The following is a 25,636-nucleotide window of genomic DNA, read 5'->3' as shown; positions in this document are numbered from 1 at the left end:
CCACGATAGTAGAGCCGCACACATTTAGCCTTTCTCGACCCACAGCCTGACACGGGAATGAAAACTACGACCGGCAGGCTTTCACTGGGGAACGTGCAGCCATTTCCGTATCCGACTACACACCTCCTTTGACTTGTCCTGATCATCTCATCTGCATTTTCTCAAATCTGCCTTGCAATCCAATCAAACTGCAAGGAGAGCACTGGAGCTAATGGAAATGAGCAGGCAATCAGAACTGAGGCAGAGCAGAGTGGCGCAGCGGAAGCGTGCTGGGCCCATAACCCAGAGGTCGATGGATCGAAACCATCCTCTGCTAGGCCCAGTTTTTAGATGCCTCTCCTGCGCGTTGACGCGCGCCATTTCCCTCAGAGTCTGGGCCAGCGCTGACAACGGCGAGTGGAGGGGGCTTCGGAGTGGGGAACCTGTAGCCACTTCCACGTTTATATACACGTTCACTTGACTTAGTCTTGATCTTCCCGTCACTTTACACTGTCGTGTAAAATGCAAACACCTCTTCAAACAATCTTCTGACATGGAAACATTTCAAATCAGGAAATATAGCCATGCTCACCTGCCACAGTCAGTCTGGAGTGCTTTCTGCCAGCTCAGGGCCCGAGACCCGAAAATTCAACACAGTGGCTTTGTCCGGCTATCCCGACATTTAAAACATTCCTTTGATACCAGTGGAGCAAAGGCTCTGATGGAGCACAGCCGGTAAGCCCCAGTGGCCTAATGGATAAGGCACTGGCCTCCTAAGCCAGGGATTGTGGGTTCGAGTCCCATCTGGGGTGAGGCGGAGCAGAGTGGCGCAGCGGAAGCGTGCTGGGCCCATAACCCAGAGGTCGATGGATCAAAACCATCCTCTGCTAGGCAAACCCTTTAGGTGCCACGATAGTAGAGCCGCACACATTTTGCCTTTCACAACCCACAGCCTGACACGGGAATGAAAACTACGACCGGCAGGCTTTCACTGGGGAACGTGCAGCCATTTCCGTATCCGACTACGCACCTCCTTTGACTTGTCCTGATCATCTCATCTGCATTTTCTCAAATCTGCCTTGCAATCCAATCAAACTGCAAGGAGAGCACTGGAGCTAATGGAAATGAGCAGGCAATCAGAACTGAGGCAGAGCAGAGTGGCGCAGCGGAAGCGTGCTGGGCCCATAACCCAGAGGTCGATGGATCGAAACCATCCTCTGCTAGGCCCAGTTTTTAGATGCCTCTCCTGCGCGTTGACGCGCGCCATTTCCCTCAGAGTCTGGGCCAGCGCTGACAACGGCGAGTGGAGGGGCCTTCGGAGTGGGGAACCTGTAGCCACTTCCACGTTTATATACACGTTCACTTGACTTAGTCTTGATCTTCCCGTCACTTTACACTGTCGTGTAAAATGCAAACACCTCTTCAAACAATCTTCTGACATGGAAACATTTCAAATCAGGAAATATAGCCATGCTCACCTGCCACAGTCAGTCTGGAGTGCTTTCTGCCAGCTCAGGGCCCGAGACCCGAAAATTCAACACAGTGGCTTTGTCCGGTTATCCCGACATTTAAAACATTCCTTTGATACCAGTGGAGCAAAGGCTCTGATGGAGGGCAGCTGGTAAGCCCCAGTGGCCTAATGGATAAGGCACTGGCCTCCTAAGCCAGGGATTGTGGGTTCGAGTCCGATCTGGGGTGAGGCGGAGCAGAGTGGCGCAGCGGAAGCGTGCTGGCCCCATAACTCAGAGGTCGATGGATCGAAACCATCCTCTGCTAGGCTAACCCTTTAGGTGCCACGATAGTAGAGCCGCACACATTTAGCCTTTCTCGACCCACAGCCTGACACGGGAATGAAAACTACGACCGGCAGGCTTTCACTGGGGAACGTGCAGCCATTTCCGTATCCGACTACGCACCTCCTTTGACTTGTCCTGATCATCTCATCTGCATTTTCTCAAATCTGCCTTGCAATCCAATCAAACTGCAAGGAGAGCACTGGAGCTAATGGAAATGAGCAGGCAATCAGAACTGAGGCAGAGCAGAGTGGCGCAGCGGAAGCGTGCTGGGCCCATAACCCAGAGGTCGATGGATCGAAACCATCCTCTGCTAGGCCCAGTTTTTAGATGCCTCTCCTGCGCGTTGACGCGCGCCATTTCCCTCAGAGTCTGGGCCAGCGCTGACAACGGCGAGTGGAGGGGGCTTCGGAGTGGGGAACCTGTAGCCACTTCCACGTTTATATACACGTTCAATTGACTTAGTCTTGATCTTCCCGTCACTTTACACTGTCGTGTAAAATGCAAACACCTCTTCAAACAATCTTCTGACATGGAAACATTTCCAATCAGGAAATATAGCCATGCTCACCTGCCACAGTCAGTCTGGAGTGCTTTCTGCCAGCTCAGGGCCCGAGACCCGAAAATTCAACACAGTGGCTTTGTCCGGCTATCCCGACATTTAAAACATTCCTTTGATACCAGTGGAGCAAAGGCTCTGATGGAGGGCAGCTGGTAAGCCCCAGTGGCCTAATGGATAAGGCACTGGCCTCCTAAGCCAGGGATTGTGGGTTCGAGTCCCATCTGGGGTGAGGCGGAGCAGAGTGGCGCAGCGGAAGCGTGCTGGGCCCATAACCCAGAGGTCGATGGATCGAAACCATCCTCTGCTAGGCTAACCCTTTAGGAGCCACGATAGTAGAGCCGCACACATTTTGCCTTTCACAACCCACAGCCTGACACGGGAATGAAAACTACGACCGGCAGGCTTTCACTGGGGAACGTGCAGCCATTTCCGTATCCGACTACGCACCTCCTTTGACTTGTCCTGATCATCTCATCTGCATTTTCTCAAATCTGCCTTGCAATCCAATCAAACTGCAAGGAGAGCACTGGAGCTAATGGAAATGAGCAGGCAATCAGAACTGAGGCAGAGCAGAGTGGCGCAGCGGAAGCGTGCTGGGCCCATAACCCAGAGGTCGATGGATCGAAACCATCCTCTGCTAGGCCGAGTTTTTAGATGCCTCTCCTGCGCGTTGACGCGCGCCATTTCCCTCAGAGTCTGGGCCAGCGCTGACAACGGCGAGTGGAGGGGGCTTCGGAGTGGGGAACCTGTAGCCACTTCCACGTTTATATACACGTTCACTTGACTTAGTCTTGATCTTCCCGTCACTTTACACTGTCGTGTAAAATGCAAACACCTCTTCAAACAATCTTCTGACATGGAAACATTTCAAATCAGGAAATATAGCCATGCTCACCTGCCACAGTCAGTCTGGAGTGCTTTCTGCCAGCTCAGGGCCCGAGACCCGAAAATTCAACACAGTGGCTTTGTCCGGCTATCCCGACATTTAAAACATTCCTTTGATACCAGTGGAGCAAAGGCTCTGATGGAGGGCAGCTGGTAAGCCCCAGTGGCCTAATGGATAAGGCACTGGCCTCCTAAGCCAGGGATTGTGGGTTCGAGTCCCATCTGGGGGGGGGCGGAGCAGAGTGGCGCAGCGGAAGCGTGCTGGGCCCATAACCCAGAGGTCGATGGATCGAAACCATCCTCTGCTAGGCTAACCCTTTAGGTGCCACGATAGTAGAGCCGCACACATTTAGCCTTTCTCGACCCACAGCCTGACACGGGAATGAAAACTACGACCGGCAGGCTTTCACTGGGGAACGTGCAGCCATTTCCGTATCCGACTACGCACCTCCTTTGACTTGTCCTGATCATCTCATCTGCATTTTCTCAAATCTGCCTTGCAATCCAATCAAACTGCAAGGAGAGCACTGGAGCTAATGGAAATGAACAGGCAATCAGAACTGAGGCAGAGCAGAGTGGCGCAGCGGAAGCGTGCTGGGCCCATAACCCAGAGGTCGATGGATCGAAACCATCCTCTGCTAGGCCCAGTTTTTAGATGCCTCTCCTGCGCGTTGACGCGCGCCATTTCCCTCAGAGTCTGGGCCAGCGCTGACAACGGCGAGTGGAGGGGGCTTCGGAGTGGGGAACCTGTAGCCACTTCCACGTTTATATACACGTTCACTTGACTTAGTCTTGATCGATCTTCCCGTCACTTTACACTGTCGTGTAAAATGCAAACACCTCTTCAAACAATCTTCTGACATGGAAACATTTCCAATCAGGATATATAGCCATGCTCACCTGCCACAGTCAGTCTGGAGTGCTTTCTGCCAGCTCAGGGCCCGAGACCCGAAAATTCAACACAGTGGCTTTGTCCGGCTATCCCGACATTTAAAACATTCCTTTGATACCAGTGGAGCAAAGGCTCTGATGGAGGGCAGCTGGTAAGCCCCAGTGGCCTAATGGATAAGGCACTGGCCTCCTAAGCCAGGGATTGTGGGTTCGAGTCCCATCTGGGGTGAGGCGGAGCAGAGTGGCGCAGCGGAAGCGTGCTGGGCCCATAACCCAGAGGTCGATGGATCGAAACCATCCTCTGCTAGGCTAACCCTTTAGGAGCCACGATAGTAGAGCCGCACACATTTTGCCTTTCACAACCCACAGCCTGACACGGGAATGAAAACTACGACCGGCAGGCTTTCACTGGGGAACGTGCAGCCATTTCCGTATCCGACTACGCACCTCCTTTGACTTGTCCTGATCATCTCATCTGCATTTTCTCAAATCTGCCTTGCAATCCAATCAAACTGCAAGGAGAGCACTGGAGCTAATGGAAATGAGCAGGCAATCAGAACTGAGGCAGAGCAGAGTGGCGCAGCGGAAGCGTGCTGGGCCCATAACCCAGAGGTCGATGGATCGAAACCATCCTCTGCTAGGCCCAGTTTTTAGATGCCTCTCCTGCGCGTTGACGCGCGCCATTTCCCTCAGAGTCTGGGCCAGCGCTGACAACGGCGAGTGGAGGGGGCTTCGGAGTGGGGAACCTGTAGCCACTTCCACGTTTATATACACGTTCACTTGACTTAGTCTTGATCTTCCCGTCACTTTACACTGTCGTGTAAAATGCAAACACCTCTTCAAACAATCTTCTGACATGGAAACATTTCAAATCAGGAAATATAGCCATGCTCACCTGCCACAGTCAGTCTGGAGTGCTTTCTGCCAGCTCAGGGCCCGAGACCCGAAAATTCAACACAGTGGCTTTGTCCGGCTATCCCGACATTTAAAACATTCCTTTGATACCAGTGGAGCAAAGGCTCTGATGGAGGGCAGCTGGTAAGCCCCAGTGGCCTAATGGATAAGGCACTGGCCTCCTAAGCCAGGGATTGTGGGTTCGAGTCCCATCTGGGGTGAGGCGGAGCAGAGTGGCGCAGCGGAAGCGTGCTGGGCCCATAACCCAGAGGTCGATGGATCGAAACCATCCTCTGCTAGGCTAACCCTTTAGGTGCCACGATAGTAGAGCCGCACACATTTAGCCTTTCTCGACCCACAGCCTGACACGGGAATGAAAACTACGACCGGCAGGCTTTCACTGGGGAACGTGCAGCCATTTCCGTATCCGACTACGCACCTCCTTTGACTTGTCCTGATCATCTCATCTGCATTTTCTCAAATCTGCCTTGCAATCCAATCAAACTGCAAGGAGAGCACTGGAGCTAATGGAAATGAGCAGGCAATCAGAACTGAGGCAGAGCAGAGTGGCGCAGCGGAAGCGTGCTGGGCCCATAACCCAGAGGTCGATGGATTGAAACCATCCTCTGCTAGGCCCAGTTTTTAGATGCCTCTCCTGCGCGTTGACGCGCGCCATTTCCCTCAGAGTCTGGGCCAGCGCTGACAACGGCGAGTGGAGGGGGCTTCGGAGTGGGGAACCTGTAGCCACTTCCACGTTTATATACACGTTCACTTGACTTAGTCTTGATCTTCCCGTCACTTTACACTGTCGTGTAAAATGCAAACACCTCTTCAAACAATCTTCTGACATGGAAACATTTCAAATCAGGAAATATAGCCATGCTCACCTGCCACAGTCAGTCTGGAGTGCTTTCTGCCAGCTCAGGGCCCGAGACCCGAAAATTCAACACAGTGGCTTTGTCCGGCTATCCCGACATTTAAAAGATTCCTTTGATACCAGTGGAGCAAAGGCTCTGATGGAGCACAGCCGGTAAGCCCCAGTGGCCTAATGGATAAGGCACTGGCCTCCTAAGCCAGGGATTGTGGGTTCGAGTCCCATCTGGGGTGAGGCGGAGCAGAGTGGCGCAGCGGAAGCGTGCTGGGCCCATAACCCAGAGGTCGATGGATCAAAACCATCCTCTGCTAGGCAAACCCTTTAGGTGCCACGATAGTAGAGCCGCACACATTTTGCCTTTCACAACCCACAGCCTGACACGGGAATGAAAACTACGACCGGCAGGCTTTCACTGGGGAACGTGCAGCCATTTCCGTATCCGACTACGCACCTCCTTTGACTTGTCCTGATCATCTCATCTGCATTTTCTCAAATCTGCCTTGCAATCCAATCAAACTGCAAGGAGAGCACTGGAGCTAATGGAAATGAGCAGGCAATCAGAACTGAGGCAGAGCAGAGTGGCGCAGCGGAAGCGTGCTGGGCCCATAACCCAGAGGTCGATGGATCGAAACCATCCTCTGCTAGGCCCAGTTTTTAGATGCCTCTCCTGCGCGTTGACGCGCGCCATTTCCCTCAGAGTCTGGGCCAGCGCTGACAACGGCGAGTGGAGGGGCCTTCGGAGTGGGGAACCTGTAGCCACTTCCACGTTTATATACACGTTCACTTGACTTAGTCTTGATCTTCCCGTCACTTTACACTGTCGTGTAAAATGCAAACACCTCTTCAAACAATCTTCTGACATGGAAACATTTCAAATCAGGAAATATAGCCATGCTCACCTGCCACAGTCAGTCTGGAGTGCTTTCTGCCAGCTCAGGGCCCGAGACCCGAAAATTCAACACAGTGGCTTTGTCCGGTTATCCCGACATTTAAAACATTCCTTTGATACCAGTGGAGCAAAGGCTCTGATGGAGCGCAGCTGGTAAGCCCCAGTGGCCTAATGGATAAGGCACTGGCCTCCTAAGCCAGGGATTGTGGGTTCGAGTCCGATCTTGGGTGAGGCGGAGCAGAGTGGCGCAGCGGAAGCGTGCTGGGCCCATAACTCAGAGGTCGATGGATCGAAACCATCCTCTGCTAGGCTAACCCTTTAGGTGCCACGATAGTAGAGCCGCACACATTTAGCCTTTCTCGACCCACAGCCTGACACGGGAATGAAAACTACGACCGGCAGGCTTTCACTGGGGAACGTGCAGCCATTTCCGTATCCGACTACGCACCTCCTTTGACTTATCCTGATCATCTCATCTGCATTTTCTCAAATCTGCCTTGCAATCCAATCAAACTGCAAGGAGAGCACTGGAGCTAATGGAAATGAGCAGGCAATCAGAACTGAGGCAGAGCAGAGTGGCGCAGCGGAAGCGTGCTGGGCCCATAACCCAGAGGTCGATGGATCGAAACCATCCTCTGCTAGGCCCAGTTCTTAGATGCCTCTCCTGCGCGTTGACGCGCGCCATTTCCCTCAGAGTCTGGGCCAGCGCTGACAACGGCGAGTGGAGGGGGCTTCGGAGTGGGGAACCTGTAGCCACTTCCACGTTTATATACACGTTCAATTGACTTAGTCTTGATCTTCCCGTCACTTTACACTGTCGTGTAAAATGCAAACACCTCTTCAAACAATCTTCTGACATGGAAACATTTCCAATCAGGAAATATAGCCATGCTCACCTGCCACAGTCAGTCTGGAGTGCTTTCTGCCAGCTCAGGGCCCGAGACCCGAAAATTCAACACAGTGGCTTTGTCCGGCTATCCCGACATTTAAAACATTCCTTTGATACCAGTGGAGCAAAGGCTCTGATGGAGGGCAGCTGGTAAGCCCCAGTGGCCTAATGGATAAGGCACTGGCCTCCTAAGCCAGGGATTGTGGGTTCGAGTCCCATCTGGGGTGAGGCGGAGCAGAGTGGCGCAGCGGAAGCGTGCTGGGCCCATAACCCAGAGGTCGATGGATCGAAACCATCCTCTGCTAGGCTAACCCTTTAGGAGCCACGATAGTAGAGCCGCACACATTTTGCCTTTCACAACCCACAGCCTGACACGGGAATGAAAACTACGACCGGCAGGCTTTCACTGGGGAACGTGCAGCCATTTCCGTATCCGACTACGCACCTCCTTTGACTTGTCCTGATCATCTCATCTGCATTTTCTCAAATCTGCCTTGCAATCCAATCAAACTGCAAGGAGAGCACTGGAGCTAATGGAAATGAGCAGGCAATCAGAACTGAGGCAGAGCAGAGTGGCGCAGCGGAAGCGTGCTGGGCCCATAACCCAGAGGTCGATGGATCGAAACCATCCTCTGCTAGGCCGAGTTTTTAGATGCCTCTCCTGCGCGTTGACGCGCGCCATTTCCCTCAGAGTCTGGGCCAGCGCTGACAACGGCGAGTGGAGGGGGCTTCGGAGTGGGGAACCTGTAGCCACTTCCACGTTTATATACACGTTCACTTGACTTAGTCTTGATCTTCCCGTCACTTTACACTGTCGTGTAAAATGCAAACACCTCTTCAAACAATCTTCTGACATGGAAACATTTCAAATCAGGAAATATAGCCATGCTCACCTGCCACAGTCAGTCTGGAGTGCTTTCTGCCAGCTCAGGGCCCGAGACCCGAAAATTCAACACAGTGGCTTTGTCCGGCTATCCCGACATTTAAAACATTCCTTTGATACCAGTGGAGCAAAGGCTCTGATGGAGGGCAGCTGGTAAGCCCCAGTGGCCTAATGGATAAGGCACTGGCCTCCTAAGCCAGGGATTGTGGGTTCGAGTCCCATCTGGGGGGAGGCGGAGCAGAGTGGCGCAGCGGAAGCGTGCTGGGCCCATAACCCAGAGGTCGATGGATCGAAACCATCCTCTGCTAGGCTAACCCTTTAGGTGCCACGATAGTAGAGCCGCACACATTTAGCCTTTCTCGACGCACAGCCTGACACGGGAATGAAAACTACGACCGGCAGGCTTTCACTGGGGAACGTGCAGCCATTTCCATATCCGACTACGCACCTCCTTTGACTTGTCCTGATCATCTCATCTGCATTTTCTCAAATCTGCCTTGCAATCCAATCAAACTGCAAGGAGAGCACTGGAGCTAATGGAAATGAGCAGGCAATCAGAACTGAGGCAGAGCAGAGTGGCGCAGCGGAAGCGTGCTGGGCCCATAACCCAGAGGTCGATGGATCGAAACCATCCTCTGCTAGGCCCAGTTTTTAGATGCCTCTCCTGCGCGTTGACGCGCGCCATTTCCCTCAGAGTCTGGGCCAGCGCTGACAACGGCGAGTGGAGGGGGCTTCGGAGTGGGGAACCTGTAGCCACTTCCACGTTTATATACACGTTCACTTGACTTAGTCTTGATCTTCCCGTCACTTTACACTGTCGTGTAAAATGCAAACACCTCTTCAAACAATCTTCTGACATGGAAACATTTCAAATCAGGAAATATAGCCATGCTCACCTGCCACAGTCAGTCTGGAGTGCTTTCTGCCAGCTCAGGGCCCGAGACCCGAAAATTCAACACAGTGGCTTTGTCCGGTTATCCCGACATTTAAAACATTCCTTTGATACCAGTGGAGCAAAGGCTCTGATGGAGGGCAGCTGGTAAGCCCCAGTGGCCTAATGGATAAGGCACTGGCCTCCTAAGCCAGGGATTGTGGGTTCGAGTCCCATCTGGGGGGAGGCGGAGCAGAGTGGCGCAGCGGAAGCGTGCTGGGCCCATAACCCAGAGGTCGATGGATCGAAACCATCCTCTGCTAGGCTAACCCTTTAGGTGCCACGATAGTAGAGCCGCACACATTTAGCCTTTCTCGACGCACAGCCTGACACGGGAATGAAAACTACGACCGGCAGGCTTTCACTGGGGAACGTGCAGCCATTTCCGTATCCGACTACGCACCTCCTTTGACTTGTCCTGATCATCTCATCTGCATTTTCTCAAATCTGCCTTGCAATCCATTCAAACTGCAAGGAGAGCACTGGAGCTAATGGAAATGAGCAGGCAATCAGAACTGAGGCAGAGCAGAGTGGCGCAGCGGAAGCGTGCTGGGCCCATAACCCAGAGGTCGATGGATCGAAACCATCCTCTGCTAGGCCCAGTTTTTAGATGCCTCTCCTGCGCGTTGACGCGCGCCATTTCCCTCAGAGTCTGGGCCAGCGCTGACAACGGCGAGTGGAGGGGGCTTCGGAGTGGGGAACCTGTAGCCACTTCCACGTTTATATACACGTTCACTTGACTTAGTCTTGATCTTCCCGTCACTTTACACTGTCGTGTAAAATGCAAACACCTCTTCAAACAATCTTCTGACATGGAAACATTTCAAATCAGGAAATATAGCCATGCTCACCTGCCACAGTCAGTCTGGAGTGCTTTCTGCCAGCTCAGGGCCCGAGACCCGAAAATTCAACACAGTGGCTTTGTCCGGTTATCCCGACATTTAAAACATTCCTTTGATACCAGTGGAGCAAAGGCTCTGATGGAGCGCAGCTGGTAAGCCCCAGTGGCCTAATGGATAAGGCACTGGCCTCCTAAGCCAGGGATTGTGGGTTCGAGTCCGATCTGGGGTGAGGCGGAGCAGAGTGGCGCAGCGGAAGCGTGCTGGGCCCATAACCCAGAGGTCGATGGATCGAAACCATCCTCTGCTAGGCTAACCCTTTAGGTGCCACGATAGTAGAGCCGCACACATTTAGCCTTTCTCGACCCACAGCCTGACACGGGAATGAAAACTACGACCAGCAGGCTTTCACTGGGGAACGTGCAGCCATTTCCGTATCCGACTACGCACCTCCTTTGACTTGTCCTGATCATCTCATCTGCATTTTCTCAAATCTGCCTTGCAATCCAATCAAACTGCAAGGAGAGCACTGGAGCTAATGGAAATGAGCAGGCAATCAGAACTGAGGCAGAGCAGAGTGGCGCAGCGGAAGCGTGCTGGGCCCATAACCCAGAGGTCGATGGATCGAAACCATCCTCTGCTAGGCCCAGTTTTTAGATGCCTCTCCTGCGCGTTGACGCGCGCCATTTCCCTCAGAGTCTGGGCCAGCGCTGACAACGGCGAGTGGAGGGGCCTTCGGAGTGGGGAACCTGTAGCCACTTCCACGTTTATATACACGTTCACTTGACTTAGTCTTGATCTTCCCGTCACTTTACACTGTCGTGTAAAATGCAAACACCTCTTCAAACAATCTTCTGACATGGAAACATTTCAAATCAGGAAATATAGCCATGCTCACCTGCCACAGTCAGTCTGGAGTGCTTTCTGCCAGCTCAGGGCCCGAGACCCGAAAATTCAACACAGTGGCTTTGTCCGGTTATCCCGACATTTAAAACATTCCTTTGATACCAGTGGAGCAAAGGCTCTGATGGAGCGCAGCTGGTAAGCCCCAGTGGCCTAATGGATAAGGCACTGGCCTCCTAAGCCAGGGATTGTGGGTTCGAGTCCGATCTGGGGTGAGGCGGAGCAGAGTGGCGCAGCGGAAGCGTGCTGGGCCCATAACTCAGAGGTCGATGGATCGAAACCATCCTCTGCTAGGCTAACCATTTAGGTGCCACGATAGTAGAGCCGCACACATTTAGCCTTTCTCGACCCACAGCCTGACACGGGAATGAAAACTACGACCGGCAGGCTTTCACTGGGGAACGTGCAGCCATTTCCGTATCCGACTACGCACCTCCTTTGACTTGTCCTGATCATCTCATCTGCATTTTCTCAAATCTGCCTTGCAATCCATTCAAACTGCAAGGAGAGCACTGGAGCTAATGGAAATGAGCAGGCAATCAGAACTGAGGCAGAGCAGAGTGGCGCAGCGGAAGCGTGCTGGGCCCATAACCCAGAGGTCGATGGATCGAAACCATCCTCTGCTAGGCCCAGTTTTTAGATGCCTCTCCTGCGCGTTGACGCGCGCCATTTCCCTCAGAGTCTGGGCCAGCGCTGACAACGGCGAGTGGAGGGGGCTTCGGAGTGGGGAACCTGTAGCCACTTCCACGTTTATATACACGTTCACTTGACTTAGTCTTGATCTTCCCGTCACTTTACACTGTCGTGTAAAATGCAAACACCTCTTCAAACAATCTTCTGACATGGAAACATTTCAAATCAGGAAATATAGCCATGCTCACCTGCCACAGTCAGTCTGGAGTGCTTTCTGCCAGCTCAGGGCCCGAGACCCGAAAATTCAACACAGTGGCTTTGTCCGGTTATCCCGACATTTAAAACATTCCTTTGATACCAGTGGAGCAAAGGCTCTGATGGAGCGCAGCTGGTAAGCCCCAGTGGCCTAATGGATAAGGCACTGGCCTCCTAAGCCAGGGATTGTGGGTTCGAGTCCGATCTTGGGTGAGGCGGAGCAGAGTGGCGCAGCGGAAGCGTGCTGGGCCCATAACTCAGAGGTCGATGGATCGAAACCATCCTCTGCTAGGCTAACCCTTTAGGTGCCACGATAGTAGAGCCGCACACATTTAGCCTTTCTCGACCCACAGCCTGACACGGGAATGAAAACTACGACCGGCAGGCTTTCACTGGGGAACGTGCAGCCATTTCCGTATCCGACCACGCACCTCCTTTGACTTATCCTGATCATCTCATCTGCATTTTCTCAAATCTGCCTTGCAATCCAATCAAACTGCAAGGAGAGCACTGGAGCTAATGGAAATGAGCAGGCAATCAGAACTGAGGCAGAGCAGAGTGGCGCAGCGGAAGCGTGCTGGGCCCATAACCCAGAGGTCGATGGATCGAAACCATCCTCTGCTAGGCCCAGTTCTTAGATGCCTCTCCTGCGCGTTGACGCGCGCCATTTCCCTCAGAGTCTGGGCCAGCGCTGACAACGGCGAGTGGAGGGGGCTTCGGAGTGGGGAACCTGTAGCCACTTCCACGTTTATATACACGTTCAATTGACTTAGTCTTGATCTTCCCGTCACTTTACACTGTCGTGTAAAATGCAAACACCTCTTCAAACAATCTTCTGACATGGAAACATTTCCAATCAGGAAATATAGCCATGCTCACCTGCCACAGTCAGTCTGGAGTGCTTTCTGCCAGCTCAGGGCCCGAGACCCGAAAATTCAACACAGTGGCTTTGTCCGGCTATCCCGACATTTAAAACATTCCTTTGATACCAGTGGAGCAAAGGCTCTGATGGAGGGCAGCTGGTAAGCCCCAGTGGCCTAATGGATAAGGCACTGGCCTCCTAAGCCAGGGATTGTGGGTTCGAGTCCCATCTGGGGTGAGGCGGAGCAGAGTGGCGCAGCGGAAGCGTGCTGGGCCCATAACCCAGAGGTCGATGGATCGAAACCATCCTCTGCTAGGCTAACCCTTTAGGAGCCACGATAGTAGAGCCGCACACATTTTGCCTTTCACAACCCACAGCCTGACACGGGAATGAAAACTACGACCGGCAGGCTTTCACTGGGGAACGTGCAGCCATTTCCGTATCCGACTACGCACCTCCTTTGACTTGTCCTGATCATCTCATCTGCATTTTCTCAAATCTGCCTTGCAATCCAATCAAACTGCAAGGAGAGCACTGGAGCTAATGGAAATGAGCAGGCAATCAGAACTGAGGCAGAGCAGAGTGGCGCAGCGGAAGCGTGCTGGGCCCATAACCCAGAGGTCGATGGATCGAAACCATCCTCTGCTAGGCCGAGTTTTTAGATGCCTCTCCTGCGCGTTGACGCGCGCCATTTCCCTCAGAGTCTGGGCCAGCGCTGACAACGGCGAGTGGAGGGGGCTTCGGAGTGGGGAACCTGTAGCCACTTCCACGTTTATATACACGTTCACTTGACTTAGTCTTGATCTTCCCGTCACTTTACACTGTCGTGTAAAATGCAAACACCTCTTCAAACAATCTTCTGACATGGAAACATTTCAAATCAGGAAATATAGCCATGCTCACCTGCCACAGTCAGTCTGGAGTGCTTTCTGCCAGCTCAGGGCCCGAGACCCGAAAATTCAACACAGTGGCTTTGTCCGGCTATCCCGACATTTAAAACATTCCTTTGATACCAGTGGAGCAAAGGCTCTGATGGAGGGCAGCTGGTAAGCCCCAGTGGCCTAATGGATAAGGCACTGGCCTCCTAAGCCAGGGATTGTGGGTTCGAGTCCCATCTGGGGGGAGGCGGAGCAGAGTGGCGCAGCGGAAGCGTGCTGGGCCCATAACCCAGAGGTCGATGGATCGAAACCATCCTCTGCTAGGCTAACCCTTTAGGAGCCACGATAGTAGAGCCGCACACATTTTGCCTTTCACAACCCACAGCCTGACACGGGAATGAAAACTACGACCGGCAGGCTTTCACTGGGGAACGTGCAGCCATTTCCGTATCCGACTACGCACCTCCTTTGACTTGTCCTGATCATCTCATCTGCATTTTCTCAAATCTGCCTTGCAATCCAATCAAACTGCAAGGAGAGCACTGGAGCTAATGGAAATGAGCAGGCAATCAGAACTGAGGCAGAGCAGAGTGGCGCAGCGGAAGCGTGCTGGGCCCATAACCCAGAGGTCGATGGATCGAAACCATCCTCTGCTAGGCCGAGTTTTTAGATGCCTCTCCTGCGCGTTGACGCGCGCCATTTCCCTCAGAGTCTGGGCCAGCGCTGACAACGGCGAGTGGAGGGGGCTTCGGAGTGGGGAACCTGTAGCCACTTCCACGTTTATATACACGTTCACTTGACTTAGTCTTGATCTTCCCGTCACTTTACACTGTCGTGTAAAATGCAAACACCTCTTCAAACAATCTTCTGACATGGAAACATTTCAAATCAGGAAATATAGCCATGCTCACCTGCCACAGTCAGTCTGGAGTGCTTTCTGCCAGCTCAGGGCCCGAGACCCGAAAATTCAACACAGTGGCTTTGTCCGGCTATCCCGACATTTAAAACATTCCTTTGATACCAGTGGAGCAAAGGCTCTGATGGAGGGCAGCTGGTAAGCCCCAGTGGCCTAATGGATAAGGCACTGGCCTCCTAAGCCAGGGATTGTGGGTTCGAGTCCCATCTGGGGGGAGGCGGAGCAGAGTGGCGCAGCGGAAGCGTGCTGGGCCCATAACCCAGAGGTCGATGGATCGAAACCATCCTCTGCTAGGCTAACCCTTTAGGTGCCACGATAGTAGAGCCGCACACATTTAGCCTTTCTCGACCCACAGCCTGACACGGGAATGAAAACTACGACCGGCAGGCTTTCACTGGGGAACGTGCAGCCATTTCCATATCCGACTACGCACCTCCTTTGACTTGTCCTGATCATCTCATCTGCATTTTCTCAAATCTGCCTTGCAATCCAATCAAACTGCAAGGAGAGCACTGGAGCTAATGGAAATGAGCAGGCAATCAGAACTGAGGCAGAGCAGAGTGGCGCAGCGGAAGCGTGCTGGGCCCATAACCCAGAGGTCGATGGATCGAAACCATCCTCTGCTAGGCCCAGTTTTTAGATGCCTCTCCTGCGCGTTGACGCGCGCCATTTCCCTCAGAGTCTGGGCCAGCGCTGACAACGGCGAGTGGAGGGGGCTTCGGAGTGGGGAACCTGTAGCCACTTCCACGTTTATATACACGTTCACTTGACTTAGTCTTGATCTTCCCGTCACTTTACACTGTCGTGTAAAATGCAAACACCTCTTCAAACAATCTTCTGACATGGAAACATTTCAAATCAGGAAATATAGCCATGCTCACCTGCCACAGTCAGTCTGGAGTGCTTTCTGCCAGCTCAGGGCCCGAGACCCGAAAATTCAACACAGTGGCTTTGTCCGGTTATCCCGACATTTAAAACATTCCTTTGATACCAGTGGAGCAAAGGCTCTGATGGAGCGCAGCTGGTAAGCCCCAGTGGCCTAATGGATAAGGCACTGGCCTCCTAAGCCAGGGATTGTGGGTTCGAGTCCGATCTGGGGTGAGGCGGAGCAGAGTGGCGCAGCGGAAGCGTGCTGGGCCCATAACCCAGAGGTCGATGGATCGAAACCATCCTCTGCTAGGCTAACCCTTTAGGTGCCACGATAGTAGAGCCGCACACATTTAGCCTTTCTCGACCCACAGCCTGACACGGGAATGAAAACTACGACCGGCAGGCTTTCACTGGGGAACGTGCAGCCATTTCCCTATCCGACTACGCACCTCCTTTGACTTGTCCTGATCATCTCATCTGCATTTTCTCAAATCTGCCTTGCAATCCAATCAAACTGCAAGGAGTGCACTGGAGCTAATGGAAATGAGCAGGCAATCAGAACTGAGGCAGAGCAGAGTGGCGCAGCGGAAGCGTGCTGGGCCCATAACCCAGAGGTCGATGGATCGAAACCATCCTCTGCTAGGCCCAGTTTTTAGATGCCTCTCCTGCGCGTTGACGCGCGCCATTTCCCTCAGAGTCTGGGCCAGCGCTGACAACGGCGAGTGGAGGGGGCTTCGGAGTGGGGAACCTGTAGCCACTTCCACGTTTATATACACGTTCACTTGACTTAGTCTTGATCTTCCCGTCACTTTACACTGTCGTGTAAAATGCAAACACCTCTTCAAACAATCTTCTGACATGGAAACATTTCCAATCAGGAAATATAGCCATGCTCACCTGCCACAGTCAGTCTGGAGTGCTTTCTGCCAGCTCAGGGCCCGAGACCCGAAAATTCAACACAGTGGCTTTGTCCGGCTATCCCGACATTTAAAAGATTCCTTTGATACCAGTGGAGCAAAGGCTCTGATGGAGCACAGCCGGTAAGCCCCAGTGGCCTAATGGATAAGGCACTGGCCTCCTAAGCCAGGGATTGTGGGTTCAAGTCCCATCTGGGGTGAGGCGGAGCAGAGTGGCGCAGCGGAAGCGTGCTGGGCCCATAACCCAGAGGTCAATGGATCGAAACCATCCTCTGCTAGGCTAACCCTTTAGGTGCCACGATAGTAGAGCCGCACACATTTAGCCTTTCACGACCCACAGCCTGACACGGGAATGAAAACTACGACCGGCATGCTTTCACTGGGGAACGTGCAGCCATTTCCGTATCCGACTACGCACCTCCTTTGACTTGTCCTGATCATCTCATCTGCATTTTCTCAAATCTGCCTTGCAATCCAATCAAACTGCAAGGAGAGCACTGGAGCTAATGGAAATGAGCAGGCAATCAGAACTGAGGCAGAGCAGAGTGGCGCAGCGGAAGCGTGCTGGGCCCATAACCCAGAGGTCGATGGATCGAAACCATCCTCTGCTAGGCCCAGTTTTTAGATGCCTCTCCTGCGCGTTGACGCGCGCCATTTCCCTCAGAGTCTGGGCCAGCGCTGACAACGGCGAGTGGAGGGGCCTTCGGAGTGGGGAACCTGTAGCCACTTCCACGTTTATATACACGTTCACTTGACTTAGTCTTGATCTTCCCGTCACTTTACACTGTCGTGTAAAATGCAAACACCTCTTCAAACAATCTTCTGACATGGAAACATTTCAAATCAGGAAATATAGCCATGCTCACCTGCCACAGTCACTCTGGAGTGCTTTCTGCCAGCTCAGGGCCCGAGACCCGAAAATTCAACACAGTGGCTTTGTCCGGTTATCCCGACATTTAAAACATTCCTTTGATACCAGTGGAGCAAAGGCTCTGATGGAGCGCAGCTGGTAAGCCCCAGTGGCCTAATGGATAAGGCACTGGCCTCCTAAGCCAGGGATTGTGGGTTCGAGTCCGATCTGGGGTGAGGCGGAGCAGAGTGGCGCAGCGGAAGCGTGCTGGGCCCATAACTCAGAGGTCGATGGATCGAAACCATCCTCTGCTAGGCTAACCATTTAGGTGCCACGATAGTAGAGCCGCACACATTTAGCCTTTCTCGACCCACAGCCTGACACGGGAATGAAAACTACGACCGGCAGGCTTTCACTGGGGAACGTGCAGCCATTTCCGTATCCGACTACGCACCTCCTTTGACTTGTCCTGATCATCTCATCTGCATTTTCTCAAATCTGCCTTGCAATCCATTCAAACTGCAAGGAGAGCACTGGAGCTAATGGAAATGAGCAGGCAATCAGAACTGAGGCAGAGCAGAGTGGCGCAGCGGAAGCGTGCTGGGCCCATAACCCAGAGGTCGATGGATCGAAACCATCCTCTGCTAGGCCCAGTTTTTAGATGCCTCTCCTGCGCGTTGACGCGCGCCATTTCCCTCAGAGTCTGGGCCAGCGCTGACAACGGCGAGTGGAGGGGGCTTCGGAGTGGGGAACCTGTAGCCACTTCCACGTTTATATACACGTTCACTTGACTTAGTCTTGATCTTCCCGTCACTTTACACTGTCGTGTAAAATGCAAACACCTCTTCAAACAATCTTCTGACATGGAAACATTTCAAATCAGGAAATATAGCCATGCTCACCTGCCACAGTCAGTCTGGAGTGCTTTCTGCCAGCTCAGGGCCCGAGACCCGAAAATTCAACACAGTGGCTTTGTCCGGTTATCCCGACATTTAAAACATTCCTTTGATACCAGTGGAGCAAAGGCTCTGATGGAGCGCAGCTGGTAAGCCCCAGTGGCCTAATGGATAAGGCACTGGCCTCCTAAGCCAGGGATTGTGGGTTCGAGTCCGATCTGGGGTGAGGCGGAGCAGAGTGGCGCAGCGGAAGCGTGCTGGGCCCATAACCCAGAGGTCGATGGATCGAAACCATCCTCTGCTAGGCTAACCCTTTAGGTGCCACGATAGTAGAGCCGCACACATTTAGCCTTTCTCGACCCACAGCCTGACACGGGAATGAAAACTACGACCAGCAGGCTTTCACTGGGGAACGTGCAGCCATTTCCGTATCCGACTACGCACCTCCTTTGACTTGTCCTGATCATCTCATCTGCATTTTCTCAAATCTGCCTTGCAATCCAATCAAACTGCAAGGAGAGCACTGGAGCTAATGGAAATGAGCAGGCAATCGGAACTGAGGCAGAGCAGAGTGGCGCAGCGGAAGCGTGCTGGGCCCATAACCCAGAGGTCGATGGATCGATCGAAACCATCCTCTGCTAGGCCCAGTTTTTAGATGCCTCTCCTGCGCGTTGACGCGCGCCATTTCCCTCAGAGTCTGGGCCAGCGCTGACAACGGCGAGTGGAGGGGCCTTCGGAGTGGGGAACCTGTAGCCACTTCCACGTTTATATACACGTTCACTTGACTTAGTCTTGATCTTCCCGTCACTTTACACTGTCGTGTAAAATGCAAACACCTCTTCAAACAATCTTCTGACATGGAAACATTTCAAATCAGGAAATATAGCCATGCTCACCTGCCACAGTCAGTCTGGAGTGCTTTCTGCCAGCTCAGGGCCCGAGACCCGAAAATTCAACACAGTGGCTTTGTCCGGCTATCCCGACATTTAAAACATTCCTTTGATACCAGTGGAGCAAAGGCTCTGATGGAGCACAGCCGGTAAGCCCCAGTGGCCTAATGGATAAGGCACTGGCCTCCTAAGCCAGGGATTGTGGGTTCAAGTCCCATCTGGGGTGAGGCGGAGCAGAGTGGCGCAGCGGAAGCGTGCTGGGCCCATAACCCAGAGGTCAATGGATCGATCGAAACCATCCTCTGCTAGGCTAACCCTTTAGGTGCCACGATAGTAGAGCCGCACACATTTAGCCTTTCACGACCCACAGCCTGACACGGGAATGAAAACTACGACCGGCAGGCTTTCACTGGGGAACGTGCAGCCATTTCCGTATCCGACTACGCACCTCCTTTGACTTGTCCTGATCATCTCATCTGCATTTTCTCAAATCTGCCTTGCAATCCAATCAAACTGCAAGGAGAGCACTGGAGCTAATGGAAATGAGCAGGCAATCAGAACTGAGGCAGAGCAGAGTGGCGCAGCGGAAGCGTGCTGGGCCCATAACCCAGAGGTCGATGGATCGAAACCATCCTCTGCTAGGCCCAGTTTTTAGATGCCTCTCCTGCGCGTTGACGCGCGCCATTTCCCTCAGAGTCTGGGCCAGCGCTGACAACGGCGAGTGGAGGGGCCTTCGGAGTGGGGAACCTGTAGCCACTTCCACGTTTATATACACGTTCACTTGACTTAGTCTTGATCTTCCCGTCACTTTACACTGTCGTGTAAAATGCAAACACCTCTTCAAACAATCTTCTGACATGGAAACATTTCAAATCAGGAAATATAGCCATGCTCACCTGCCACAGTCAGTCTGGAGTGCTTTCTGCCAGCTCAGGGCCCGAGACCCGAAAATTCAACACAGTGGCTTTGTCCGGTTATCCCGACATTTAAAACATTCCTTTGATACCAGTGGAGCAAAGGCTCTGATGGAGCGCAGCTGGTAAGCCCCAGTGGCCTAATGGATAAGGCACTGGCCTCCTAAGCCAGGGATTGTGGGTTCGAGTCCGATCTGGGGTGAGGCGGAGCAGAGTGGCGCAGCGGAAGCGTGCTGGGCCCATAACTCAGAGGTCGATGGATCGAAACCATCCTCTGCTAGGCTAACCATTTAGGTGCCACGATAGTAGAGCCGCACACATTTAGCCTTTCTCGACCCACAGCCTGACACGGGAATGAAAACTACGACCGGCAGGCTTTCACTGGGGAACGTGCAGCCATTTCCGTATCCGACTACGCACCTCCTTTGACTTGTCCTGATCATCTCATCTGCATTTTCTCAAATCTGCCTTGCAATCCATTCAAACTGCAAGGAGAGCACTGGAGCTAATGGAAATGAGCAGGCAATCAGAACTGAGGCAGAGCAGAGTGGCGCAGCGGAAGCGTGCTGGGCCCATAACCCAGAGGTCGATGGATCGAAACCATCCTCTGCTAGGCCCAGTTTTTAGATGCCTCTCCTGCGCGTTGACGCGCGCCATTTCCCTCAGAGTCTGGGCCAGCGCTGACAACGGCGAGTGGAGGGGGCTTCGGAGTGGGGAACCTGTAGCCACTTCCACGTTTATATACACGTTCACTTGACTTAGTCTTGATCTTCCCGTCACTTTACACTGTCGTGTAAAATGCAAACACCTCTTCAAACAATCTTCTGACATGGAAACATTTCAAATCAGGAAATATAGCCATGCTCACCTGCCACAGTCAGTCTGGAGTGCTTTCTGCCAGCTCAGGGCCCGAGACCCGAAAATTCAACACAGTGGCTTTGTCCGGTTATCCCGACATTTAAAACATTCCTTTGATACCAGTGGAGCAAAGGCTCTGATGGAGCGCAGCTGGTAAGCCCCAGTGGCCTAATGGATAAGGCACTGGCCTCCTAAGCCAGGGATTGTGGGTTCGAGTCCGATCTGGGGTGAGGCGGAGCAGAGTGGCGCAGCGGAAGCGTGCTGGGCCCATAACCCAGAGGTCGATGGATCGAAACCATCCTCTGCTAGGCTAACCCTTTAGGTGCCACGATAGTAGAGCCGCACACATTTAGCCTTTCTCGACCCACAGCCTGACACGGGAATGAAAACTACGACCAGCAGGCTTTCACTGGGGAACGTGCAGCCATTTCCGTATCCGACTACGCACCTCCTTTGACTTGTCCTGATCATCTCATCTGCATTTTCTCAAATCTGCCTTGCAATCCAATCAAACTGCAAGGAGAGCACTGGAGCTAATGGAAATGAGCAGGCAATCAGAACTGAGGCAGAGCAGAGTGGCGCAGCGGAAGCGTGCTGGGCCCATAACCCAGAGGTCGATGGATCGAAACCATCCTCTGCTAGGCCCAGTTTTTAGATGCCTCTCCTGCGCGTTGACGCGCGCCATTTCCCTCAGAGTCTGGGCCAGCGCTGACAACGGCGAGTGGAGGGGGCTTCGGAGTGGGGAACCTGTAGCCACTTCCACGTTTATATACACGTTCACTTGACTTAGTCTTGATCTTCCCGTCACTTTACACTGTCGTGTAAAATGCAAACACCTCTTCAAACAATCTTCTGACATGGAAACATTTCAAATCAGGAAATATAGCCATGCTCACCTGCCACAGTCAGTCTGGAGTGCTTTCTGCCAGCTCAGGGCCCGAGACCCGAAAATTCAACACAGTGGCTTTGTCCGGTTATCCCGACATTTAAAACATTCCTTTGATACCAGTGGAGCAAAGGCTCTGATGGAGCGCAGCTGGTAAGCCCCAGTGGCCTAATGGATAAGGCACTGGCCTCCTAAGCCAGGGATTGTGGGTTCGAGTCCGATCTGGGGTGAGGCGGAGCAGAGTGGCGCAGCGGAAGCGTGCTGGGCCCATAACTCAGAGGTCGATGGATCGAAACCATCCTCTGCTAGGCTAACCATTTAGGTGCCACGATAGTAGAGCCGCACACATTTAGCCTTTTTCGACCCACAGCCTGACACGGGAATGAAAACTACGACCGGCAGGCTTTCACTGGGGAACGTGCAGCCATTTCCGTATCCGACTACGCACCTCCTTTGACTTGTCCTGATCATCTCATCTGCATTTTCTCAAATCTGCCTTGCAATCCATTCAAACTGCAAGGAGAGCACTGGAGCTAATGGAAATGAGCAGGCAATCAGAACTGAGGCAGAGCAGAGTGGCGCAGCGGAAGCGTGCTGGGCCCATAACCCAGAGGTCGATGGATCGAAACCATCCTCTGCTAGGCCCAGTTTTTAGATGCCTCTCCTGCGCGTTGACGCGCGCCATTTCCCTCAGAGTCTGGGCCAGCGCTGACAACGGCGAGTGGAGGGGGCTTCGGAGTGGGGAACCTGTAGCCACTTCCACGTTTATATACACGTTCACTTGACTTAGTCTTGATCTTCCCGTCACTTTACACTGTCGTGTAAAATGCAAACACCTCTTCAAACAATCTTCTGACATGGAAACATTTCAAATCAGGAAATATAGCCATGCTCACCTGCCACAGTCAGTCTGGAGTGCTTTCTGCCAGCTCAGGGCCCGAGACCCGAAAATTCAACACAGTGGCTTTGTCCGGTTATCCCGACATTTAAAACATTCCTTTGATACCAGTGGAGCAAAGGCTCTGATGGAGCGCAGCTGGTAAGCCCCAGTGGCCTAATGGATAAGGCACTGGCCTCCTAAGCCAGGGATTGTGGGTTCGAGTCCGATCTGGGGTGAGGCGGAGCAGAGTGGCGCAGCGGAAGCGTGCTGGGCCCATAACCCAGAGGTCGATGGATCGAAACCATCCTCTGCTAGGCTAACCCTTTAGGTGCCACGATAGTAGAGCCGCACACATTTAGCCTTTCTCGACCCACAGCCTGACACGGGAATGAAAACTACGACCAGCAGGCTTTCACTGGGGAACGTGCAGCCATTTCCCTATCCGACTACGCACCTCCTTTGACTTGTCCTGATCATCTCATCTGCATTTTCTCAAATCTGCCTTGCAATCCAATCAAACTGCAAGGAGTGCACTGGAGCTAATGGAAATGAGCAGGCAATCAGAACTGAGGCAGAGCAGAGTGGCGCAGCGGAAGCGTGCTGGGCCCATAACCCAGAGGTCGATGGATCGAAACCATCCTCTGCTAGGCCCAGTTTTTAGATGCCTCTCCTGCGCGTTGACGCGCGCCATTTCCCTCAGAGTCTGGGCCAGCGCTGACAACGGCGAGTGGAGGGGGCTTCGGAGTGGAGAACCTGTAGCCACTTCCACGCTTATATACACGTTCACTTGACTTAGTCTTGATCTTCCCGTCACTTTACACTGTCGTGTAAAATGCAAACACCTCTTCAAACAATCTTCTGACATGGAAACATTTCAAATCAGGAAATATAGCCATGCTCACCTGCCACAGTCAGTCTGGAGTGCTTTCTGCCAGCTCAGGGCCCGAGACCCGAAAATTCAACACAGTGGCTTTGTCCGGCTATCCCGACATTTAAAAGATTCTTTTGATACCAGTGGAGCAAAGGCTCTGATGGAGCACAGCTGGTAAGCCCCAGTGGCCTAATGCATAAGGCACTGGCCTCATAAGCCAGGAATTGTGGGTTCGAGTCCCATCTGGGGTGAGGCGGAGCAGAGTGGCGCAGCGGAAGCGTGCTGGGCCCATAACCCAGAGGTCGATGGATCGAAACCATCCTCTGCTAGGCAAACCCTTTAGGTGCCACGATAGTAGAGCCGCACACATTTAGCCTTTCTCGACCCACAGCCTGACACGGGAATGAAAACTACGACCGGCAGGCTTTCACTGGGGAACGTGCAGCCATTTCCGTATCCGACTACGCACCTCCTTTGACTTGTCCTGATCATCTCATCTGCATTTTCTCAAATCTGCCTTGCAATCCAATCAAACTGCAAGGAGTGCACTGGAGCTAATGGAAATGAGCAGGCAATCAGAACTGAGGCAGAGCAGAGTGGCGCAGCGGAAGCGTGCTGGGCCCATAACCCAGAGGTCGATGGATCGAAACCATCCTCTGCTAGGCCCAGTTTTTAGATGCCTCTCCTGCGCGTTGACGCGCGCCATTTCCCTCAGAGTCTGGGCCAGCGCTGACAACGGCGAGTGGAGGGGGCTTCGGAGTGGGGAACCTGTAGCCACTTCCACGTTTATATACACGTTCACTTGACTTAGTCTTGATCTTCCCGTCACTTTACACTGTCGTGTAAAATGCAAACACCTCTTCAAACAATCTTCTGACATGGAAACATTTCCAATCAGGAAATATAGCCATGCTCACCTGCCACAGTCAGTCTGGAGTGCTTTCTGCCAGCTCAGGGCCCGAGACCCGAAAATTCAACACAGTGGCTTTGTCCGGCTATCCCGACATTTAAAAGATTCCTTTGATACCAGTGGAGCAAAGGCTCTGATGGAGCACAGCCGGTAAGCCCCAGTGGCCTAATGGATAAGGCACTGGCCTCCTAAGCCAGGGATTGTGGGTTCAAGTCCCATCTGGGGTGAGGCGGAGCAGAGTGGCGCAGCGGAAGCGTGCTGGGCCCATAACCCAGAGGTCAATGGATCGAAACCATCCTCTGCTAGGCTAACCCTTTAGGTGCCACGATAGTAGAGCCGCACACATTTAGCCTTTCACGACCCACAGCCTGACACGGGAATGAAAACTACGACCGGCAGGCTTTCACTGGGGAACGTGCAGCCATTTCCGTATCCGACTACGCACCTCCTTTGACTTGTCCTGATCATCTCATCTGCATTTTCTCAAATCTGCCTTGCAATCCAATCAAACTGCAAGGAGAGCACTGGAGCTAATGGAAATGAGCAGGCAATCAGAACTGAGGCAGAGCAGAGTGGCGCAGCGGAAGCGTGCTGGGCCCATAACCCAGAGGTCGATGGATCGATCGAAACCATCCTCTGCTAGGCCGAGTTTTTAGATGCCTCTCCTGCGCGTTGACGCGCGCCATTTCCCTCAGAGTCTGGGCCAGCGCTGACAACGGCGAGTGGAGGGGGCTTCGGAGTGGGGAACCTGTAGCCACTTCCACGTTTATATACACGTTCACTTGACTTAGTCTTGATCGATCTTCCCGTCACTTTACACTGTCGTGTAAAATGCAAACACCTCTTCAAACAATCTTCTGACATGGAAACATTTCAAATCAGGAAATATAGCCATGCTCACCTGCCACAGTCAGTCTGGAGTGCTTTCTGCCAGCTCAGGGCCCGAGACCCGAAAATTCAACACAGTGGCTTTGTCCGGTTATCCCGACATTTAAAACATTCCTTTGATACCAGTGGAGCAAAGGCTCTGATGGAGCGCAGCCGGTAAGCCCCAGTGGCCTAATGGATAAGGCACTGGCCTCCTAAGCCAGGGATTGTGGGTTCGAGTCCCATCTGGGGTGAGGCGGAGCAGAGTGGC

The 25,636-nt window shown here is 53.0% G+C and overlaps 68 non-coding genes across 68 annotated transcripts; all 68 read left to right on the top strand.

Moving 5' to 3' along the window:
• Positions 1-244: 244 nt before the first annotated feature.
• Positions 245-316, top strand: trnam-cau (transfer RNA methionine (anticodon CAU)). Its single transcript has one exon. It is a non-coding gene; the product is annotated as a tRNA-Met (tRNA).
• Positions 317-718: 402 nt separating this feature from the next.
• trnar-ccu (transfer RNA arginine (anticodon CCU)) lies at positions 719-791 on the top strand. The gene has a single exon. It is a non-coding gene; the product is annotated as a tRNA-Arg (tRNA).
• Positions 792-1,130: 339 nt separating this feature from the next.
• On the top strand, positions 1,131-1,202 carry trnam-cau (transfer RNA methionine (anticodon CAU)). Its single transcript has one exon. It is a non-coding gene; the product is annotated as a tRNA-Met (tRNA).
• Positions 1,203-1,604: 402 nt separating this feature from the next.
• Positions 1,605-1,677, top strand: trnar-ccu (transfer RNA arginine (anticodon CCU)). Its single transcript has one exon. It is a non-coding gene; the product is annotated as a tRNA-Arg (tRNA).
• Positions 1,678-2,016: 339 nt separating this feature from the next.
• On the top strand, positions 2,017-2,088 carry trnam-cau (transfer RNA methionine (anticodon CAU)). The gene has a single exon. It is a non-coding gene; the product is annotated as a tRNA-Met (tRNA).
• A 402-nt stretch (positions 2,089-2,490) lies between these two features.
• trnar-ccu (transfer RNA arginine (anticodon CCU)) lies at positions 2,491-2,563 on the top strand. Its single transcript has one exon. It is a non-coding gene; the product is annotated as a tRNA-Arg (tRNA).
• A 6-nt stretch (positions 2,564-2,569) lies between these two features.
• On the top strand, positions 2,570-2,641 carry trnam-cau (transfer RNA methionine (anticodon CAU)). The gene has a single exon. It is a non-coding gene; the product is annotated as a tRNA-Met (tRNA).
• A 261-nt stretch (positions 2,642-2,902) lies between these two features.
• On the top strand, positions 2,903-2,974 carry trnam-cau (transfer RNA methionine (anticodon CAU)). Its single transcript has one exon. It is a non-coding gene; the product is annotated as a tRNA-Met (tRNA).
• Positions 2,975-3,376: 402 nt separating this feature from the next.
• Positions 3,377-3,454, top strand: trnar-ccu (transfer RNA arginine (anticodon CCU)). The gene has a single exon. It is a non-coding gene; the product is annotated as a tRNA-Arg (tRNA).
• Position 3,455: 1 nt separating this feature from the next.
• On the top strand, positions 3,456-3,527 carry trnam-cau (transfer RNA methionine (anticodon CAU)). The gene has a single exon. It is a non-coding gene; the product is annotated as a tRNA-Met (tRNA).
• Positions 3,528-3,788: 261 nt separating this feature from the next.
• trnam-cau (transfer RNA methionine (anticodon CAU)) lies at positions 3,789-3,860 on the top strand. The gene has a single exon. It is a non-coding gene; the product is annotated as a tRNA-Met (tRNA).
• A 406-nt stretch (positions 3,861-4,266) lies between these two features.
• trnar-ccu (transfer RNA arginine (anticodon CCU)) lies at positions 4,267-4,339 on the top strand. The gene has a single exon. It is a non-coding gene; the product is annotated as a tRNA-Arg (tRNA).
• Positions 4,340-4,345: 6 nt separating this feature from the next.
• trnam-cau (transfer RNA methionine (anticodon CAU)) lies at positions 4,346-4,417 on the top strand. The gene has a single exon. It is a non-coding gene; the product is annotated as a tRNA-Met (tRNA).
• A 261-nt stretch (positions 4,418-4,678) lies between these two features.
• trnam-cau (transfer RNA methionine (anticodon CAU)) lies at positions 4,679-4,750 on the top strand. Its single transcript has one exon. It is a non-coding gene; the product is annotated as a tRNA-Met (tRNA).
• A 402-nt stretch (positions 4,751-5,152) lies between these two features.
• Positions 5,153-5,225, top strand: trnar-ccu (transfer RNA arginine (anticodon CCU)). Its single transcript has one exon. It is a non-coding gene; the product is annotated as a tRNA-Arg (tRNA).
• Positions 5,226-5,231: 6 nt separating this feature from the next.
• trnam-cau (transfer RNA methionine (anticodon CAU)) lies at positions 5,232-5,303 on the top strand. The gene has a single exon. It is a non-coding gene; the product is annotated as a tRNA-Met (tRNA).
• Positions 5,304-6,038: 735 nt separating this feature from the next.
• On the top strand, positions 6,039-6,111 carry trnar-ccu (transfer RNA arginine (anticodon CCU)). Its single transcript has one exon. It is a non-coding gene; the product is annotated as a tRNA-Arg (tRNA).
• A 339-nt stretch (positions 6,112-6,450) lies between these two features.
• trnam-cau (transfer RNA methionine (anticodon CAU)) lies at positions 6,451-6,522 on the top strand. Its single transcript has one exon. It is a non-coding gene; the product is annotated as a tRNA-Met (tRNA).
• Positions 6,523-7,336: 814 nt separating this feature from the next.
• On the top strand, positions 7,337-7,408 carry trnam-cau (transfer RNA methionine (anticodon CAU)). The gene has a single exon. It is a non-coding gene; the product is annotated as a tRNA-Met (tRNA).
• Positions 7,409-7,810: 402 nt separating this feature from the next.
• trnar-ccu (transfer RNA arginine (anticodon CCU)) lies at positions 7,811-7,883 on the top strand. Its single transcript has one exon. It is a non-coding gene; the product is annotated as a tRNA-Arg (tRNA).
• A 6-nt stretch (positions 7,884-7,889) lies between these two features.
• Positions 7,890-7,961, top strand: trnam-cau (transfer RNA methionine (anticodon CAU)). The gene has a single exon. It is a non-coding gene; the product is annotated as a tRNA-Met (tRNA).
• Positions 7,962-8,222: 261 nt separating this feature from the next.
• trnam-cau (transfer RNA methionine (anticodon CAU)) lies at positions 8,223-8,294 on the top strand. The gene has a single exon. It is a non-coding gene; the product is annotated as a tRNA-Met (tRNA).
• A 402-nt stretch (positions 8,295-8,696) lies between these two features.
• Positions 8,697-8,774, top strand: trnar-ccu (transfer RNA arginine (anticodon CCU)). Its single transcript has one exon. It is a non-coding gene; the product is annotated as a tRNA-Arg (tRNA).
• A 1-nt stretch (position 8,775) lies between these two features.
• trnam-cau (transfer RNA methionine (anticodon CAU)) lies at positions 8,776-8,847 on the top strand. The gene has a single exon. It is a non-coding gene; the product is annotated as a tRNA-Met (tRNA).
• A 261-nt stretch (positions 8,848-9,108) lies between these two features.
• trnam-cau (transfer RNA methionine (anticodon CAU)) lies at positions 9,109-9,180 on the top strand. Its single transcript has one exon. It is a non-coding gene; the product is annotated as a tRNA-Met (tRNA).
• Positions 9,181-9,582: 402 nt separating this feature from the next.
• Positions 9,583-9,660, top strand: trnar-ccu (transfer RNA arginine (anticodon CCU)). The gene has a single exon. It is a non-coding gene; the product is annotated as a tRNA-Arg (tRNA).
• Position 9,661: 1 nt separating this feature from the next.
• Positions 9,662-9,733, top strand: trnam-cau (transfer RNA methionine (anticodon CAU)). The gene has a single exon. It is a non-coding gene; the product is annotated as a tRNA-Met (tRNA).
• A 261-nt stretch (positions 9,734-9,994) lies between these two features.
• Positions 9,995-10,066, top strand: trnam-cau (transfer RNA methionine (anticodon CAU)). Its single transcript has one exon. It is a non-coding gene; the product is annotated as a tRNA-Met (tRNA).
• A 402-nt stretch (positions 10,067-10,468) lies between these two features.
• Positions 10,469-10,541, top strand: trnar-ccu (transfer RNA arginine (anticodon CCU)). The gene has a single exon. It is a non-coding gene; the product is annotated as a tRNA-Arg (tRNA).
• A 6-nt stretch (positions 10,542-10,547) lies between these two features.
• On the top strand, positions 10,548-10,619 carry trnam-cau (transfer RNA methionine (anticodon CAU)). The gene has a single exon. It is a non-coding gene; the product is annotated as a tRNA-Met (tRNA).
• A 261-nt stretch (positions 10,620-10,880) lies between these two features.
• On the top strand, positions 10,881-10,952 carry trnam-cau (transfer RNA methionine (anticodon CAU)). The gene has a single exon. It is a non-coding gene; the product is annotated as a tRNA-Met (tRNA).
• Positions 10,953-11,354: 402 nt separating this feature from the next.
• Positions 11,355-11,427, top strand: trnar-ccu (transfer RNA arginine (anticodon CCU)). Its single transcript has one exon. It is a non-coding gene; the product is annotated as a tRNA-Arg (tRNA).
• Positions 11,428-11,766: 339 nt separating this feature from the next.
• Positions 11,767-11,838, top strand: trnam-cau (transfer RNA methionine (anticodon CAU)). The gene has a single exon. It is a non-coding gene; the product is annotated as a tRNA-Met (tRNA).
• Positions 11,839-12,652: 814 nt separating this feature from the next.
• On the top strand, positions 12,653-12,724 carry trnam-cau (transfer RNA methionine (anticodon CAU)). Its single transcript has one exon. It is a non-coding gene; the product is annotated as a tRNA-Met (tRNA).
• Positions 12,725-13,126: 402 nt separating this feature from the next.
• trnar-ccu (transfer RNA arginine (anticodon CCU)) lies at positions 13,127-13,199 on the top strand. The gene has a single exon. It is a non-coding gene; the product is annotated as a tRNA-Arg (tRNA).
• Positions 13,200-13,205: 6 nt separating this feature from the next.
• trnam-cau (transfer RNA methionine (anticodon CAU)) lies at positions 13,206-13,277 on the top strand. The gene has a single exon. It is a non-coding gene; the product is annotated as a tRNA-Met (tRNA).
• A 261-nt stretch (positions 13,278-13,538) lies between these two features.
• trnam-cau (transfer RNA methionine (anticodon CAU)) lies at positions 13,539-13,610 on the top strand. The gene has a single exon. It is a non-coding gene; the product is annotated as a tRNA-Met (tRNA).
• A 402-nt stretch (positions 13,611-14,012) lies between these two features.
• On the top strand, positions 14,013-14,090 carry trnar-ccu (transfer RNA arginine (anticodon CCU)). The gene has a single exon. It is a non-coding gene; the product is annotated as a tRNA-Arg (tRNA).
• Position 14,091: 1 nt separating this feature from the next.
• trnam-cau (transfer RNA methionine (anticodon CAU)) lies at positions 14,092-14,163 on the top strand. Its single transcript has one exon. It is a non-coding gene; the product is annotated as a tRNA-Met (tRNA).
• Positions 14,164-14,424: 261 nt separating this feature from the next.
• On the top strand, positions 14,425-14,496 carry trnam-cau (transfer RNA methionine (anticodon CAU)). Its single transcript has one exon. It is a non-coding gene; the product is annotated as a tRNA-Met (tRNA).
• Positions 14,497-14,898: 402 nt separating this feature from the next.
• On the top strand, positions 14,899-14,976 carry trnar-ccu (transfer RNA arginine (anticodon CCU)). Its single transcript has one exon. It is a non-coding gene; the product is annotated as a tRNA-Arg (tRNA).
• Position 14,977: 1 nt separating this feature from the next.
• On the top strand, positions 14,978-15,049 carry trnam-cau (transfer RNA methionine (anticodon CAU)). Its single transcript has one exon. It is a non-coding gene; the product is annotated as a tRNA-Met (tRNA).
• A 261-nt stretch (positions 15,050-15,310) lies between these two features.
• On the top strand, positions 15,311-15,382 carry trnam-cau (transfer RNA methionine (anticodon CAU)). The gene has a single exon. It is a non-coding gene; the product is annotated as a tRNA-Met (tRNA).
• A 402-nt stretch (positions 15,383-15,784) lies between these two features.
• trnar-ccu (transfer RNA arginine (anticodon CCU)) lies at positions 15,785-15,857 on the top strand. The gene has a single exon. It is a non-coding gene; the product is annotated as a tRNA-Arg (tRNA).
• A 6-nt stretch (positions 15,858-15,863) lies between these two features.
• Positions 15,864-15,935, top strand: trnam-cau (transfer RNA methionine (anticodon CAU)). Its single transcript has one exon. It is a non-coding gene; the product is annotated as a tRNA-Met (tRNA).
• Positions 15,936-16,196: 261 nt separating this feature from the next.
• trnam-cau (transfer RNA methionine (anticodon CAU)) lies at positions 16,197-16,268 on the top strand. The gene has a single exon. It is a non-coding gene; the product is annotated as a tRNA-Met (tRNA).
• Positions 16,269-16,670: 402 nt separating this feature from the next.
• trnar-ccu (transfer RNA arginine (anticodon CCU)) lies at positions 16,671-16,743 on the top strand. The gene has a single exon. It is a non-coding gene; the product is annotated as a tRNA-Arg (tRNA).
• Positions 16,744-17,082: 339 nt separating this feature from the next.
• On the top strand, positions 17,083-17,154 carry trnam-cau (transfer RNA methionine (anticodon CAU)). The gene has a single exon. It is a non-coding gene; the product is annotated as a tRNA-Met (tRNA).
• Positions 17,155-17,556: 402 nt separating this feature from the next.
• trnar-ccu (transfer RNA arginine (anticodon CCU)) lies at positions 17,557-17,629 on the top strand. Its single transcript has one exon. It is a non-coding gene; the product is annotated as a tRNA-Arg (tRNA).
• A 339-nt stretch (positions 17,630-17,968) lies between these two features.
• On the top strand, positions 17,969-18,040 carry trnam-cau (transfer RNA methionine (anticodon CAU)). The gene has a single exon. It is a non-coding gene; the product is annotated as a tRNA-Met (tRNA).
• A 402-nt stretch (positions 18,041-18,442) lies between these two features.
• trnar-ccu (transfer RNA arginine (anticodon CCU)) lies at positions 18,443-18,515 on the top strand. The gene has a single exon. It is a non-coding gene; the product is annotated as a tRNA-Arg (tRNA).
• Positions 18,516-18,521: 6 nt separating this feature from the next.
• trnam-cau (transfer RNA methionine (anticodon CAU)) lies at positions 18,522-18,593 on the top strand. The gene has a single exon. It is a non-coding gene; the product is annotated as a tRNA-Met (tRNA).
• A 739-nt stretch (positions 18,594-19,332) lies between these two features.
• On the top strand, positions 19,333-19,405 carry trnar-ccu (transfer RNA arginine (anticodon CCU)). Its single transcript has one exon. It is a non-coding gene; the product is annotated as a tRNA-Arg (tRNA).
• A 343-nt stretch (positions 19,406-19,748) lies between these two features.
• trnam-cau (transfer RNA methionine (anticodon CAU)) lies at positions 19,749-19,820 on the top strand. The gene has a single exon. It is a non-coding gene; the product is annotated as a tRNA-Met (tRNA).
• Positions 19,821-20,222: 402 nt separating this feature from the next.
• Positions 20,223-20,295, top strand: trnar-ccu (transfer RNA arginine (anticodon CCU)). Its single transcript has one exon. It is a non-coding gene; the product is annotated as a tRNA-Arg (tRNA).
• A 339-nt stretch (positions 20,296-20,634) lies between these two features.
• Positions 20,635-20,706, top strand: trnam-cau (transfer RNA methionine (anticodon CAU)). The gene has a single exon. It is a non-coding gene; the product is annotated as a tRNA-Met (tRNA).
• Positions 20,707-21,108: 402 nt separating this feature from the next.
• On the top strand, positions 21,109-21,181 carry trnar-ccu (transfer RNA arginine (anticodon CCU)). Its single transcript has one exon. It is a non-coding gene; the product is annotated as a tRNA-Arg (tRNA).
• A 6-nt stretch (positions 21,182-21,187) lies between these two features.
• Positions 21,188-21,259, top strand: trnam-cau (transfer RNA methionine (anticodon CAU)). Its single transcript has one exon. It is a non-coding gene; the product is annotated as a tRNA-Met (tRNA).
• A 261-nt stretch (positions 21,260-21,520) lies between these two features.
• On the top strand, positions 21,521-21,592 carry trnam-cau (transfer RNA methionine (anticodon CAU)). Its single transcript has one exon. It is a non-coding gene; the product is annotated as a tRNA-Met (tRNA).
• Positions 21,593-21,994: 402 nt separating this feature from the next.
• Positions 21,995-22,067, top strand: trnar-ccu (transfer RNA arginine (anticodon CCU)). Its single transcript has one exon. It is a non-coding gene; the product is annotated as a tRNA-Arg (tRNA).
• A 339-nt stretch (positions 22,068-22,406) lies between these two features.
• trnam-cau (transfer RNA methionine (anticodon CAU)) lies at positions 22,407-22,478 on the top strand. Its single transcript has one exon. It is a non-coding gene; the product is annotated as a tRNA-Met (tRNA).
• Positions 22,479-22,880: 402 nt separating this feature from the next.
• On the top strand, positions 22,881-22,953 carry trnar-ccu (transfer RNA arginine (anticodon CCU)). Its single transcript has one exon. It is a non-coding gene; the product is annotated as a tRNA-Arg (tRNA).
• Positions 22,954-22,959: 6 nt separating this feature from the next.
• On the top strand, positions 22,960-23,031 carry trnam-cau (transfer RNA methionine (anticodon CAU)). The gene has a single exon. It is a non-coding gene; the product is annotated as a tRNA-Met (tRNA).
• A 261-nt stretch (positions 23,032-23,292) lies between these two features.
• On the top strand, positions 23,293-23,364 carry trnam-cau (transfer RNA methionine (anticodon CAU)). Its single transcript has one exon. It is a non-coding gene; the product is annotated as a tRNA-Met (tRNA).
• Positions 23,365-23,845: 481 nt separating this feature from the next.
• On the top strand, positions 23,846-23,917 carry trnam-cau (transfer RNA methionine (anticodon CAU)). The gene has a single exon. It is a non-coding gene; the product is annotated as a tRNA-Met (tRNA).
• A 261-nt stretch (positions 23,918-24,178) lies between these two features.
• trnam-cau (transfer RNA methionine (anticodon CAU)) lies at positions 24,179-24,250 on the top strand. Its single transcript has one exon. It is a non-coding gene; the product is annotated as a tRNA-Met (tRNA).
• Positions 24,251-24,652: 402 nt separating this feature from the next.
• On the top strand, positions 24,653-24,725 carry trnar-ccu (transfer RNA arginine (anticodon CCU)). The gene has a single exon. It is a non-coding gene; the product is annotated as a tRNA-Arg (tRNA).
• An 821-nt stretch (positions 24,726-25,546) lies between these two features.
• trnar-ccu (transfer RNA arginine (anticodon CCU)) lies at positions 25,547-25,619 on the top strand. Its single transcript has one exon. It is a non-coding gene; the product is annotated as a tRNA-Arg (tRNA).
• The last annotated feature ends 17 nt before the right edge of the window (positions 25,620-25,636 follow it).

This window comes from Alosa pseudoharengus, unplaced genomic scaffold (assembly GCF_046254945.1).
Source record: "Alosa pseudoharengus isolate Yale_2024_CS ecotype anadromous, Long Island Sound unplaced genomic scaffold, YU_APseudo_1.1 YU_APseudo_1.1_scf_23, whole genome shotgun sequence".
NCBI classification, from domain to species: Eukaryota; Metazoa; Chordata; class Actinopteri; order Clupeiformes; family Clupeidae; genus Alosa; species Alosa pseudoharengus.
The sequence above is the reverse complement of the archived record's forward strand: the minus strand, read 5'-3'. Positions and strand labels throughout refer to the sequence as shown.